This window comes from Petaurus breviceps, unplaced genomic scaffold (genome assembly GCF_028583685.1).
Source record: "Petaurus breviceps papuanus isolate PSGF00001 unplaced genomic scaffold, PetGlider_PUasm1.0 189, whole genome shotgun sequence".
NCBI classification, from domain to species: domain Eukaryota; kingdom Metazoa; phylum Chordata; class Mammalia; order Diprotodontia; family Petauridae; genus Petaurus; species Petaurus breviceps.
In genome coordinates this window covers 3,295,408-3,309,930 of record NW_027185809.1, presented here as the reverse complement: position 1 = coordinate 3,309,930, position 14,523 = coordinate 3,295,408, and positions in this window count along the sequence as shown.

The following is a 14,523-nucleotide window of genomic DNA, read 5'->3' as shown; positions in this document are numbered from 1 at the left end:
GGTACGCGCAAGGGGGGGAAGGGCGCCCGGGCACGCGCCTCGGGAGCGCGCGAGAGGTTGGGGCGGGGCGCGCTGGGCGCTGTGCGAGGCTCCTTCGTTCCTCGTCTCCCGAGCCGACGGGGGGGGGGGGGGGGGGGCAAGCTCCCGTCCCGAGTCCTGGGAGGGCAAGCGGGCCAGCGCCGGGCGTCCCGCGGGTGGCTCCTGGCGGGGAGGCTGGAAGGGGAGGAGACAAGCGGCAGCGGAGGGCGAGCGAACACGAACGTGTGTGGCAGCCGTCCCGCAGAAGGCCCCACGCCCCCGCTCCCTTTCACACCCTCACACCTACTTCCCCCTGTTAGCCCGGGCACGGCCTCGGAGCCTGCTGGGCTCCCCCCGCGCACCGTGGGGTGTCTCCCGTGTTCGTAGAGAGAGTCTGGACCCGGAGCCTCGGCCCTCGTGGAGCCCCCACGTGCTCTGGAGTACACGTGCAGAATGACTGACGGCATGGGAGAGAGGCCCAGCCCGAGGCCGCGACGCTTCAGGGGGTCACAGGCGCCGGCCTGGGGAGCCAGGACTGGGAGCGCCCTTGCGTTCGGGCCCACAGACGGCCCTGACTGGCCGGACCCACGAGGGACAGTCCGACGGAGGCGGGAGATATGCTACGTCTACATGCATGCACACGTGTGACATATATGGATGTGTCACGCATAGGCAGAGGGAGCGACTATGGGGGGGGGGTTCCTGGAGCAGCTCAGGGTGGTGCCGTGACATACGGGGAGTGGGTCCTGGACTCGGAAAGACCGCGTGAAATGCAGCTTCAGAAGCTCAATGTCTTTGTGGTCCTGGGCAATGTGTTTGCCTCAGTTTCCCCAGCTGTAAGATGGGTGTAGTAATGGTCACTGCAGTAACAGGCTTGTGAGGATCAGATGAAATGATTAGACAAATGCTAGCTGTCCCCGGGATTATGAAAGAAGGGAGTAGGACATGTCACAGATCAAACGGATAGCCCTTGGTGACCAAGGCCCTAGGTGCTGAGAACCGTGAGGGCGTCAAAGATGAAGAATACCAAGAAATCCTGAGGGAGCGCTCCCAGTCAGTCCTCCAAGAGCGCCCTGTCCCACTGCACTTCGTTACAATTTCTCATTACATTTTGTATGAGTGATGTGGGAAAATGTCCCTGATCCCTAAGGGAGATACCATGTCGCTCTCTATCCCCAATGAGTGCTGACAGGGATCAGGGGTGACTCTGGTTACTCCCTCCCACCAGTGCAGATGGGCCACCCATTCCTGTTTTCTCATCCTGTGCAATTCTTGTCCATGTCCTATAAATCCTTAAGCAGGCTTCTTTAATTGAGCTGACCTGAATATCAAGCGAAGAGACCTGCTAATCCTATTTGCTTCATAAATTAGGCTCCAAAATTTCGCGGGGCATTGTTGCCTGGAAGAAGTCTAAGAAACTTAAGAATTATAGTGAATGTATAGAGCAGGAAGATAGTTTATGGATGAACAAACTTAACCTCGGGAGAGGAAGTGTAATTTAACCTAATTCAACAATGGATCCTGGAAGTGTATGACAGTTTATGCCCGAGTGTAAGAAAGGCCTGTGGTTTCACAAGCACAGAGAACTCCTGTCACGTGAACTCCTTTCACCAAGGCAAATTACAATTCCTTTATTACTTAGTAGATAAGACATCGGTAGTTGCTTATTTGAACCACATAAGGGTTTAAATAACTTACCCAGAGCTACACAGCTAGTACCAGAGGCAGGACTTGATGCCAGGTCTGCATGGCTCGAAGTCTAGCGTTTTATGTGATACGTAGGTTGATAAAGACATAGACAGGCAGATAGCAAGCTCTCATTGTGTATCAGGTACTATGCTAAGTGCTGAGGATATAAATACAAGCAAACAAGCCCCTAAAGGCCCAATGTCTTCTCCCCTACCAACCCCAACCACTGCAAATGTACTACAGGAGCTGATGTATACTGGAGGAAGACAACATATAAAGTTGGGCTGGAAAGCAGGGGAGTGGAAATGCAGTGTCATACAGAGGCTGCAGGAAAGTGGCAGGGAGGCCTGGCTCAAGGCAAGATAAGGTCAAACCTCTTTTATCAGAATCCGGGGACCCAGGGGCAGAGTCCAAGGTTCTGGTGGCTGAAGAATGGGTGGTACGGTATAGAAACTGCACAGAGGGGGCTCTCCATCTCTTCCACTTTACTGAAATTCAAGTTATCGCAAGTTTATTAAGCTCCAGTTATATGAGGAATACTGCCTTCATGTAATCTACCATCTAGTAACTATTAAAGTTACATAAACTTTACATATATGTCATTTATCCTATGAACTGTAATATGAAAAGCATATACTATGAATATAGCATATAGCAAAAGGTGAGATGTTAAATGTTTTTCTGGAACTTAGACCTCTAGACTTCCAAGATGTACTTTTTACTTTCATCTCCACAGTTAGGCCAATTCAGACAATAATTTGGGGGGCCTAAATTGACCACAATTTGCAACCCTTAACCCCTTGGCCTTTTTCAATTCCAGTGAAGTTATTCTGTCTTTTAAATGAAGTCTCTGTCTGCCAGCCCCACCCCCACCCCTTGTAATAGTTTTCTCTCAGCTACCCACAAACACTTGCAATCCTGCTGAGTAAATGTAATAAAACATAAAAAGAAAAAAAATCCAAGTCTGTGACATAAAACCCTAGGCAACAAAAACTGACATCGATACCGTCAGCATGAATATTAATATCTGCCAAAATTTAAAAAAAACCAGGATTGGCTAAATCGCACAATTTATATGTGTATATACACCTTTTCACTAGCTGTCCCCACAGTCCAAGATGCTCTTCCTTACCTCCAACTCCTAACTTCCTTTAAGACTCAGCTCAACTCTAGCCTTCCTATAAGAGACTTTTCCTGGTCCTCCGATCCCGTCCCAAGGGCCATCTCTCTGAGATTACCTCCCATTTACATGGTTATATTTTGTATGTACATAGTGGTTGGCATGTTATCTCCCTTGAAATGTGTGGTCCATGAGGTCAGGAACCTGGTTTCTTCCTTTCTTTTTATCTTCATCTGCTTAACACAATGCCTATCACATAGTAAGCAGCTTAATAAATGTTTATTGTTGTTCATGATGATGTTGGGTAGTGGGGTAAGGAAGAGACAATTTCAAATCAAGGAAACAAAGGCAACTCTTCAAGAAAAGGTGTCACTTCAACAAAGGTGGTGCAGTGAATAGAGCACCGGCCCTGGAGTCAGGGGAACCTGAGCTCAAATCCAGCCTCAGACACTTAACACAAAAACTAGCCGTGTGACCTTGGGCAAGTCACTTAACCCCAATTGCCCTCCCCCAAAAAAGGTGGGAAAAAACCAAACTGCTAGGGGGTGGGGGGGAACTTCCAGGTGCCATGACGAACAAGATACAAGAATAGACATTTTCTCCACTCCTCATAACCTCTCAAACTAACGTAAGAAGCATATGTAAGACATAAAGCAATTGCAGCTGCTGACACACCAAGAACCCTGAGGATATAAGAACTGGGTCAGAGAAGTCTAATCCCTATGATCCCTCCTCCTCCAGCCCCCACATGCTAACAGACTCATAGACTTGAGCTCTGGGATACACTTAGCAGCTCCCCTGCTGCTGTGGTCTCTGCCTGCTAAACCCAATGATCCCCCAACTCCATCCTTCTAAGACAACAAATAGGCAACAGATATCAATTTGGTCCCACTGTCCCTGGGCTGGAAGAGGCTGGGGTATAGAAAAGCTGGAAGGTTGCTCAATCTGGTATGTGTGTGACCCATGTACTGTAGCAATAGCAGTGTGCAAGAGAGCTAAGGGACAGAGGGAACAGGTGCAGGGTGTGTGTGTGTGTGTGTGTGCGTGCGCGCATGCACATACATGTGAGACATGGTCAGACCTATACTTTAGGAAGATCACTTTGGTAGCTAAGTGGAGAATAGGTTGGAGTAGGGAAAGACTTGTGACAGTAAGACCAATCATTAAGCTACTGCAATAGTCTAGGTGTGAAGAGATGAAGGACTTGATCAAGATGGTGACAGCGTCAAAGGAGAGAATGGGGCATATGCCAGAGATATTAGGGAGGTATATTGACAGATTAGATATGGACATTGAGAGATAGTGAAGATTCAAGGAAGATACTTGAGTTTCAAGACTAGGTGATTGGGAGGATGGTGGTAATCTTGACAATACTATGGAAGTTAGGAAGAAGGAAAGGTATGGGGAGAAAGATGATGAGCTTAGTTTTGGATATGTTGAGTTTAATATGTCTAAAGGATATATAGTTTGAGATGTCTTAGATGTATAGTTGGGGATGTGACACTAGAGTCTAATGGAGAGTTTAGGGATAAATAGATCTGAAAATCATTTGTATAAAGATGATAATTGAATCCATGGGAGCTGATATAATCACCAAGTGAAACACTATAGAAGACAAGAGAGCCCAGGACAGAACTTATGGGACACCCACCTTAGAAGGCATGACCTGGCTGAAGATTCAGCAAAGGAGACTAAGAAGGAGTGGTCAGATAGGTAGGAGGAGAAGCAGGAGAGAGTAGTGTCATGAAAACCTACAGTAAAAAAAGTGTCATGAAGAAGGTGATCAACAGTGTTAGAGTCTACAGAGATCAAGAAGGATGAAGATGAAGAAAAAGTCAATAAATCTGGGAAGTAAGAGATTGTTAGTCATTTTTGAGAGAGCAGTCTTAGTGGAATGATGAGGTCAGAAGTCAGACTGTCGAAAGTTAAGAAAGTAAGAGGAAAAGAAACGGATGGAACCTATTGTAGATGGCCTGAAGATTTAGCTACAAAAGAGAGAAGAGACATGGGACAAGAATCAATAGTGTGAATGGATCAAGTGAGATTTTTTTGAGGATGAGGGAGTCATGGGCAATAAGGAAGCATCCAGTATGCAAGGAGAGACTGAAGATCAATAAGAGTTTGAATGACAGAAGAAACAATCAGTTACTAGAGAAAACAGGATAAAGTAGAATCACTTGTGCATGGCCATTAAAAGGGCCACCTCATTATGTGAGACAGGAGTAAGGTGGAGACAGTGGGATTTGAACTCAGGAAGATGAGTCTCCCTGACTCCAGGCCTAGCACTTAATTGTGTGACCTACTTGCCCAATTTTAGTGTATTCTAATACTAATGCTATTTCCCCACCATCCCCTCCATTTCTGTCATCTTAGCCAATCTAGTGGGTATGAGGTGATACCTCAGAGTTGTTTTAATTTGCATTCCTCTAATTATTAGTGACTTAGAGCATTTTTACATGACTATTGATAGCTTTTATTTCTTCCTGACTGTTTATATACTTTAATCATGTATCAAATGAGGAATGGTTCATTATAAACTTGGCTCAATTCCCCCTACATTTGAGAAATGAGAACTTTATTAGAGGAGTTTGCAGCAAATCTTCCCCCCCCCCCCCCGCCCCGTGCCCATTTCCTACTTTTCTTCTCATTTTGGCTGCACTGGCTTTGTTTGAGCAAATCTTCTCATTTCTTTCATCAAAATTATTCATTTTACATTCTGGGATCCTCTCTATCTCTTGGTTGGTCATGAACTCTTCCCCTAAGCATAAATCTGACAGACAATTTCTGCTATATTTCATGCTTATTCTTTTTGTCAAAATCATGTACCCTTTTTAAACTTATCTTGGAATATAGTGTGAGATGTTGCTCTATGCCTAGTTTCTACTAGGCAACTTTCTAATTTTCCCAGCAGTTTTTGTTACATAATGAGTTCTTGTCCCAGTAGCTAGGATCTTTGGGTTGATTAAACAATAGGTTACTGTGCACATTTTCATCTGTGTATTATATGCCTAATCTGTTCCATTGATCAACAATTCTATTTCTTATCTAGTACCAAAAATTTTGATGATTATACTTTTGTAGCATTATTTGAGATCTGGTACTGCTAGGCCCCCTTTCTTTCCATGTTGCTTTCATCAATGGCCTTAATATTCTTGACTTTTTGTTTCTCCAGATGAATTTTATTATTTTTTCTAGCTCTATAAAGCAATTCTTAAAGTGACTTGATTTGTACGATCCTGAATAAGTAAATTTATTTAGATATTATTATCATTTTTATCATATTGGCTCGGTCTACCTATGAGTAATCAATATTTCTCCAAATGTTTAGAGCTTTTCTTGAGAAGTGTTTTGTAATTTTGTTCATATGGTTCCTGTGTGTGTCTTGGCAGGTGGATGTTCAAGTATTTTATCCTGTGTGCAATTATTTTAACTGGAAAATCTCTATCTCTTTCTGCTTGGTTTTACATAGAAATGATAATGATTTATTAGGGTTTATTTTCTATCCTGCAATTCTGATAAAGTTGCTACTTGTTTTACTAGTTTTTTAGTTGGCTTTCTAGAGTTCTCAAAGAGTGTCATCATATCATCTGCAAAAAGTGATAGATTTGTTTCCTCTTTGCTTATGTTTGCTTCAATTTTTTTCTTTTCTTATAACTATAGCTAGCATTTTTAGATCACTGTTAAATAACAATGGTAATTATTGACATCCTTGCTTCACCCTTCATCTTATTGGAAAGGCTTCTAGTTTATTCATATTATAGATAAAGCTTGCTCTTGGTTTTAGATGTTACTTATCATTTTGCTCCATTTATTTCTATGCTTTCTAATGTTTCTAATAAGAATGGGTGCTGAAATTTCTCAAAACTTTTTCTGTATCTATTGAAATAATTATTTTGTTGTTTTTATATTTATATGTTCAGTTATGCTTATAGTTTTCCTAATTTTGAGCCCTACATTCTTGGTATAAATTAAGCCTGGTCATAGCGTATGCAATTTTTTGATATAGTGCTATAATCTCCTTGCTATTATTTTATTTAAAATTTTCACTTTAATATTCATTAGGCAGATTGGTTTGTAATTTTCTTTCTCTGTTTTTGCTTTCCCTCTCATGAAAGTTTAACTGAGAATGGATTAAACCACACAATAAAACAGAAAGTGACAGACTGGATACCCCTTTTCCCCCAGTCTGTTGCTTACCAAATAAAACCCCACCCACAAAGATATATATGAAGTAAAAATTAAGGGTTGGAACAAAATTCACTATTTACCGGGTGAATCCAAAAAAGCAATAGTGGTTATCATGAAATTAGAAAAGGCAAAAACAAAAGTTCCCAACATATAAAGAGGTAAACAAGGAAACTATATTGTGCTGAGAACCACAAATAATACGTCAATATCAATATTGAACTTACATGTCCCAAAATGCATTATTAGTCTAATTTCATAAAGAAAACATCAACTGAACATCAAGAAAACTTAAGAGAACAGCATAGTAATGACAAATTTCAATGTTCCTTTCTCAGTTTTGGATAAGTCCAACAAAAAGAGAAGCAAAAGGGAAAATATAGGACACAGCAAATGACTATACAAACTAGAGATAAAATATGGTGTCTTTTAAATGAGACTGCTAAAGAATATATGTATTTCTTGGTACAATGTCGAGGAAGTACCCACATTGATGAGATCACAAATCTATCAAAGTATTTAAGTATGGAGCTTGGATGAGAAAAGAGAAAAAAATGGAAGAGGTCAGTTATATAAGTAAAAGATAATAAGGGTCTGAACTAGAGTGATGGTTATATGCCTGTGAAGACAGGGTATGCAACACATGTAGTAACATAGATGTAACAAAAGTAATCATGAGAAGATGAAGTAGAAGGAAAAATTAAGGAAGATGTTAAATTTATAATCTTTAGTCTCTGAGAAAATGTCTAATGAAAGACTGATGAAGGTGCTCAGATCTTACAGGATCATGTGGACTTCTATAAATAGTTTTCATAAAACTTTGAATGACAAAGTGAATCTCATCACTAAAAATGACCTTTTTTCAATCTTCAGTACTTCAGTCTTTGTATTGTTTTGCCCAAAGCATTTTTTTCCCTTTACAGCATTGGTTGGCAACTAAGTTGGGGTGGGTTTTTTTTTGGGGGGGTACTTTAAAAAATTTTATCTTGTTGCTATTTTTTTAAATTAAAAAAAAACCCTATTTGTACAATAATAACCTGTCAAGCTCCCTCCAAAGATCTTTGCTTATTTTTCTGAAGATAAATTAAGCTATTTTGCAGCAACAGTTTCTCAATTTTTGGCATTGTCTTTCATTTTGGCTATACTTTCTTACTATATTTTTTAGTGTGATCCTGTTTCACTGTAGATTTGAAAGTTCCTTGAAAAGCTTGATTTCCTTATACAAATAGCTGTTATATCTGTCACTGAAGTGTGCTCTTTAAGAGCTTTTGCACATTTCCTTGGAGTAACAGCAATTCTTAAAAACCACAGAATTAAAAAACACAACAAAAGAGAATGATTAAACATATTTATGAGCAGAAATCTATTACTCAGCTAACAAAGAACTAACCAAAGGTGGGGAAACCAGCTCAATCCAGTTTTATCTGGTCAAGGATAGATATTTTGAGTCAGCATAGTGTAGGAAGCACAAGTGAATGACAGACCAATGCTATGAAAAATAAATATAATAATAAGAACTAACCTTTATAGAACACTGAGGTTTGTGCAACTTTTTACATACATTATCTCATTTTTTCCTCAGAACTACTCTGTGACTTTGATGCTGTTATAATTTCCATTTCACAAATGAGGAAATGGGGTTGAGAGAGGTTAAATGTCTTGCCCAGGGTCCCCAAACAAGCCCAGTTCCCTTTCCATTGTGCCAAAATGAAACCATATCAAAATTATTGTCTCAAGTAATTTGTGTAACTCTATCGAGAGATTGACTTCACACACACAGCTGACTTGATAAATCATTCCCACACTTGTGGGACATTACTCTCATTCAGCTTCCTTGATGCCCTATTGAGTTCTCCAGCATGTCTGATCATTCTTTCTCAGCATCATAATCTATGTCCCCTCTGGTCCTGCTCTATTGCTCCAAACTGGAAGAATTCCCTTGGGGACCCCCTCTCTCTCTCCTCACCTTCATTATTGGTGATTTCATTAACTCTCATGGGTACAATTATCTTTTTGTAGATGCCTCTCATAACTATGTATCCAACCACAATCTCTGTCCTGAACTTGTCTTACATCACAAACTCCCGATTGGTCATCTCCTTCTGGATGTCCTATGAGCATCTCAATACTTAATAAATCCAGAAAGGTTATTGTTAGGAATTTTTCTCCTACCCCCACCTGCAAACTTCCCTCTTTCTGTTGAGGATACCACTTTGAGGTACCCAGGTTTACAACCTCACATTCAATCAGTTTTTAAATTCTGACTCTACAATGTCCCCCATCTTCCTCCTTCCTCCATACACGTTGATCATCCTGGTTCAGGTCTTCAGTGCCTCTCATCTGTACTATCACCATAACCTCTTAAAAGGACTCCTGGCTTCCAGTGTCTTCTTTCCCCAATCTTTCCTCTTTAAAGTTGCCAAAATAATCTTCCTAATGTTAAAATCTGACCTAGTCACTACCTTGCTTAAGAGCATTCAGTGATGGGGAAGAGCTCTTGGAAGATGGTAGAGTAGGTCAGAAAATTCCAGGTTCTCCAAATTTCCTCCACAAATAAGACAGAACATCACTTTAAAGTGAGTGTAGAGTAGCAAAAATCACTAGAAGTCAAGGTAAAGCAGTTGTGCTTCTAAGACAACTTGAGAGGAGCTCAGAAAAGACTCAGCCACCAGGGGCATAGGCTTGACCAGATTGAAATGTAAACACTTCCAGGTAGACTCCCTTGAATGAACAAAGAAGTCCTGGGGGCAGCTAGGTCAGGAAGCAGCCTCAGTCTTGGGAATTTTCACCTCACAGACATCCTGAGGGTCAGACAGCTGAGTAAGGGACAATTGAAGGATCCTCCACTGTTGTGGGACTTCAGATCCACCTTTACTGAGCAGATGTGGCCCTGGGCTGTGGCTGTGGGTGAGGAGGAATGAGTTCATGCCCAATGAATGTAGTAGCAGAGAGGAAGGGACCCTGCTGGCTGTGGGCACTTGGGGGAGAATAGAACTAGTTTTGGTTTCGTGGTAGAGGGGCAAACTGAAGTTTGCAGCTGTGGGAAGGACTGCAGAGAGGAAGAGTGTTTGTGGGATGGTGTGGTTGTGGGCCCTAATCTTGGCTATGTTAGAGAGTAGTACCTGAGTTGGGGCTTTTGGATCTAGCTCAGAAAATAACAGTAAGAAGGACCTGAAACCTGGGGCACTATCCCCCCCACACCTCAGGACTAGAACTTGATTACAATAATAAACTGCTAAAAATAAAATAAATCAAAACAAAAATTAAAAATTAGTAAGCAAAGGAGAGAGAACCTGATCATAGACAGCTATTATGGGGATAGAGAAATCTGGGTTCATAGTAAGAGGAAGAAAGTGAAGTTTTAAAAAGCTACTCCTACCCCAAAGAGGAATGTCAAATGGTTACAAGTCCAGAAAGAGTTGTTGGAAGAACTTAAAAAGTACTTTAAAAATCAAAGAGGTTGAGGAAAAGTTATAAAAAAAATAAGAGCAATTCAAGAAAATCTTGTAACAAGAACCAATAAGAAAAAGAGATCCAAGAACTTGAGAAAGAAAATAACTCTTTGAAAACTAAAATTGGCAAGGGGAAGATAATGATATTATCAGACACAAAGAAATAATAAAACAAAATCAAAAGAATGAAAAAATAGAAGAGAATATGAAATATCTCATTAGAAAAAGAGTTGATCTGGAGAACAGATAGAGGAGAGATAATATAAGGATTTTTGGATTATCTGAAAGTGATGATTTTTTTAAAAAAAGAGTCTGGGGGGAGTGGAGCCAAGATGGTGGAGTAGAAACAGGACTTATGCGCAGCTCCCACTTCTCCCTCCTCCAATTCATGTAAAAAATGACCCTAAACAATCTTTGGAGCTACAGAAACCACAAAATGACAGAGAGAATCTAACGTCCCACTGAAGACAGTGCAGCAGGCCGGCAGGAAGGGGCCAGCACAGTGCTCTAGGAGCCGAACTCAGCCCTGCCTAAGCCAGAAGTTTTAGCCTCAGGGCGGCCTTACTAGACACTGGCTGGAGGGACTTCAGATCACTAGCAGCTGTGGTGGTTTCCAGAATTATCAGCCCATAGATGCCAAGGACAAAGTGAGAGGTCAGTGCAGTGTGGATTTGGGAACCAGGAGTTTGGGATTGTGGTCTGGCCTCTGCCCCCTGGGGGAAGAAGGGGCTGAGGCATGGCAACCAGCCATGCAGCTGCTGTCACATGGCTACTTCAGAGATCTTGGCCTGCAGATTGTAGGGGGTCCAAGCAACCAGTCTGAGGGTTAACTGCTCTTACTTTAACATGCTTGGATCTGGATCACTGTCTAGGGTGGAGGTCCTGAGTAGTGTGACCAGTTTGCCAGAGCTTGTAGAGGCTTCAGAGAGGGCACCCAACTAATAGCTCCTGCAGCTGAGAAAACCCCAGTGATTTGGAACAAAGCCCCTCTCTCTGGTAGCAGAGTTCTACTGTGGCAAAAAGCTCAAAAGTCAAGTAATTGAGTGGCAACATGAGCAAGAAAAGGAAGCAACGCAAACACAGCAATCCGACTTCACACTCCTATTTTGGGGACAAAAAAGAGCAAAGCATGAAACAGGAGGAAGACAGTGAAGTCAGAACTCCTGCACCAAAATCTTCCAAGAAAAATATGAGCTGGTTAGAGGCCATAGAGGAGCTTAAAGAGGATTTTGAAAATCAAATAAGAGAAGTGGAGGAAAAATTGGGAAGAGAAATGAGAACTATGCAAGAAAATTATGAAATGAGTCAACCACCTGACTGAAGAAAATAACACCTTAAAAAATAGATTAACTCAGATGGCAAAAGAGGCTCAAAAAGGCAATGAAGAGAAGAATGCCTTAAAAAGCCAAATTTGCCAGATGGAAAAAGAATCTCAAAAGCTCACTGAAGAGAATCATTCCTTCAGAATTAGATTGGAGCAAATGGAAGCTAGTGACTTTATGAGAAATCAAGATGCTATTAAACAGATCCAAACAAATGAAAAAATAGAAAGCAATGTGAAATATCTCATTGGGAAAACCACTGGCCTGGAAAACAGATCCAGGAGAGATAATTTAAAAATTATTGGACTACCTGAAAGCCATGAGCAAAGAAAGAACCTAGAAATCATCCTTCAAGAAATTCTCAAGGAAAATTGCCCTGATGTTTTAGAACCAGAAGGCAAAATAGAGGTCGAAAGAATCTACCAATCACCTCCTGAAAAAGATCCCAAAAAGAAAACTCCTAGGAATATTGTACCCAGCTTCTGGAGTTCCCAGATCAAGGAGAAAATATTACAAGCAGCCAAGAAGAAACAATTTCAATATTGTGGAAACACAATCAGGATAACACAGGATCTGGCAGCTTCTACACTGAGGGATCAAAAGTCTTGGAATATGATATTGTGGAGGTCAAAGGAACTGGAATTAAAACCAAGAATCACCTACCCAGCAAAACTAAGTACCATGTTTCAGGGGGGAAAATGGCCAATCGGTGGAATAGAAGAATTTCAAATATTCATGATGAAAAAAAAACAGAGTTGAATAGAAAATTTGACATTCAGATACAAGAAGCAAGAGAAGCATGAGAAGGTAATCAGGGAAAAGAAATCATAAGGAACTTATCAAAGTTGAACTATTAACATTCCTACATGTAAAAACAATAATTGTAACTTATGAAACTTTTCTCAGTATGATAATAGTTGAAGGAAATAGAAATGTATACATATAAATATATATATACACATATATATGTCTATATATGATGGTATATGGGCACATGAATACATACGTGAATGGGTGTATATATGTGTGCATATATACATAAATAGAGGGCACAGGACCAATTGAATAGGAAGGGATGATACTTAAAAGGTGAAATTAAGAGGTGAGAGAGGAATATAAGAGGAGATGGGGAGAGACAGAATGGGGTAAATTATCTCATATAGAAGAGGCAAGGGAAAATGGTTACAATGGAGGGGAATAACAGGAAGGCAAAAGGGAATAAGTCAACCTTATTCTCATTGAATTTGGTTTAGGGAGGGAATGACATATGCACTAAATAGGGTATCTCACCCTACAGGAGAGTAGAGGGAAGGGGAAAAGAGGGGGGATAATGCAAGAGAGGGCAGGCTGGAGGGGAGGGAAGTTGGAAGCACCCACTTTTGGAAAGGGACAGGATCAAAGTAGAGAATAGAATAAGTGGGGGGTGGGATAGGAGGGAGAGAAATATAGTCAGTCTTTCACAATATATCCACTATGAAAATGTTTTGCGTAGCTACTCATGTACAACCTATATTGAATTGCTTATCTTCCCAGTAAGGGTGGGTGATGAGGGAGGGAGGGAAAGAATATGGAATCCAAAGTTTAAAAATCAAATGTTTAAAAATATATAAACATATTAGTATTATTATTATTATTATTTTACATGTAACTGGGAAATGAGATATACAGGCACTGGGGCATAGAGATCCACCGTGCCCTACTGGAAAGTTGAAGGGGGTATGGGGGAAAATACAGATGAGAGTAGATTGGGGGAGGGGATATTCAGTGGGATAGCTGTTTTGGGGTTGTGGGAAGGGAAAAATTGGGAGAAAATTTGTAACTCAAAATCTTGTAGAAATGAATGATGTAAACTAAAAAATAAAAAAGAGAGGAATATTTTAAAAAAGAATATATATGTTCTAAAACATTGCAGCTCTCTTTGTGGTAGCAAAAAACTGGAAATTGAGGAGATGCCCATCAACTGAGGAATGGCTAAACAAGTTATGGTATATGATTGTGATGGAATGCTAATGTGCTATAAGAAATGAGCTATTTTTTGTGGTGGCAAAGAATTGGAAATTGAGGGGATGTCCATCAGTTGGGATGAACATGTTGTACTATATGAATGTAATGAAATACTATTGTGTCATAAGCTATAATGAGCGAGCAGACTTAGAAAATCCTGGAAAAACTTATATGAATTGATGCTGAGTGAAATGAGTAGAACCAGGAGAATATTGTACATAGTAACAATCACATTGTGTGATGACTGACTTTGATAGACTTAGCTCTTCTCAGCAATGCAAGGATCTAAGACAACTCCAAAACACTCACAATGGAAAATGCTCTCCACATCCAGAGAAAGAACTTTGTTGTATGAATGCTGATGGAAGCAGATTATTCGCTCTCTGATTGCTTTGTTTTGTTTCTTCTTTCTTGTAGTTCCTCCCATTAGTTTTAATGCTTCTTTACATCATGACTAATGTGAAAATATGTTTAATATGAATGTATAAGTGGAGCCTATATCAGACTGCATGCTGTCTCAGGGAGGGGAGAGGAGAAAATCTGAAACAAAATCTTATGGAAGTGGATGTTAAAAACTAAAAATATATAAATTAATTTAAAAAAAAAGAAATGATGAGCTGGTTGATTTTAGAAAACCATGGAAATCCCTGCATGAAATAATGAAGAGTGAAATTAGCAGAACCAAGAGAACATTATATATAGTAATAGCAATACTGTTTCAAGAACTGTAACT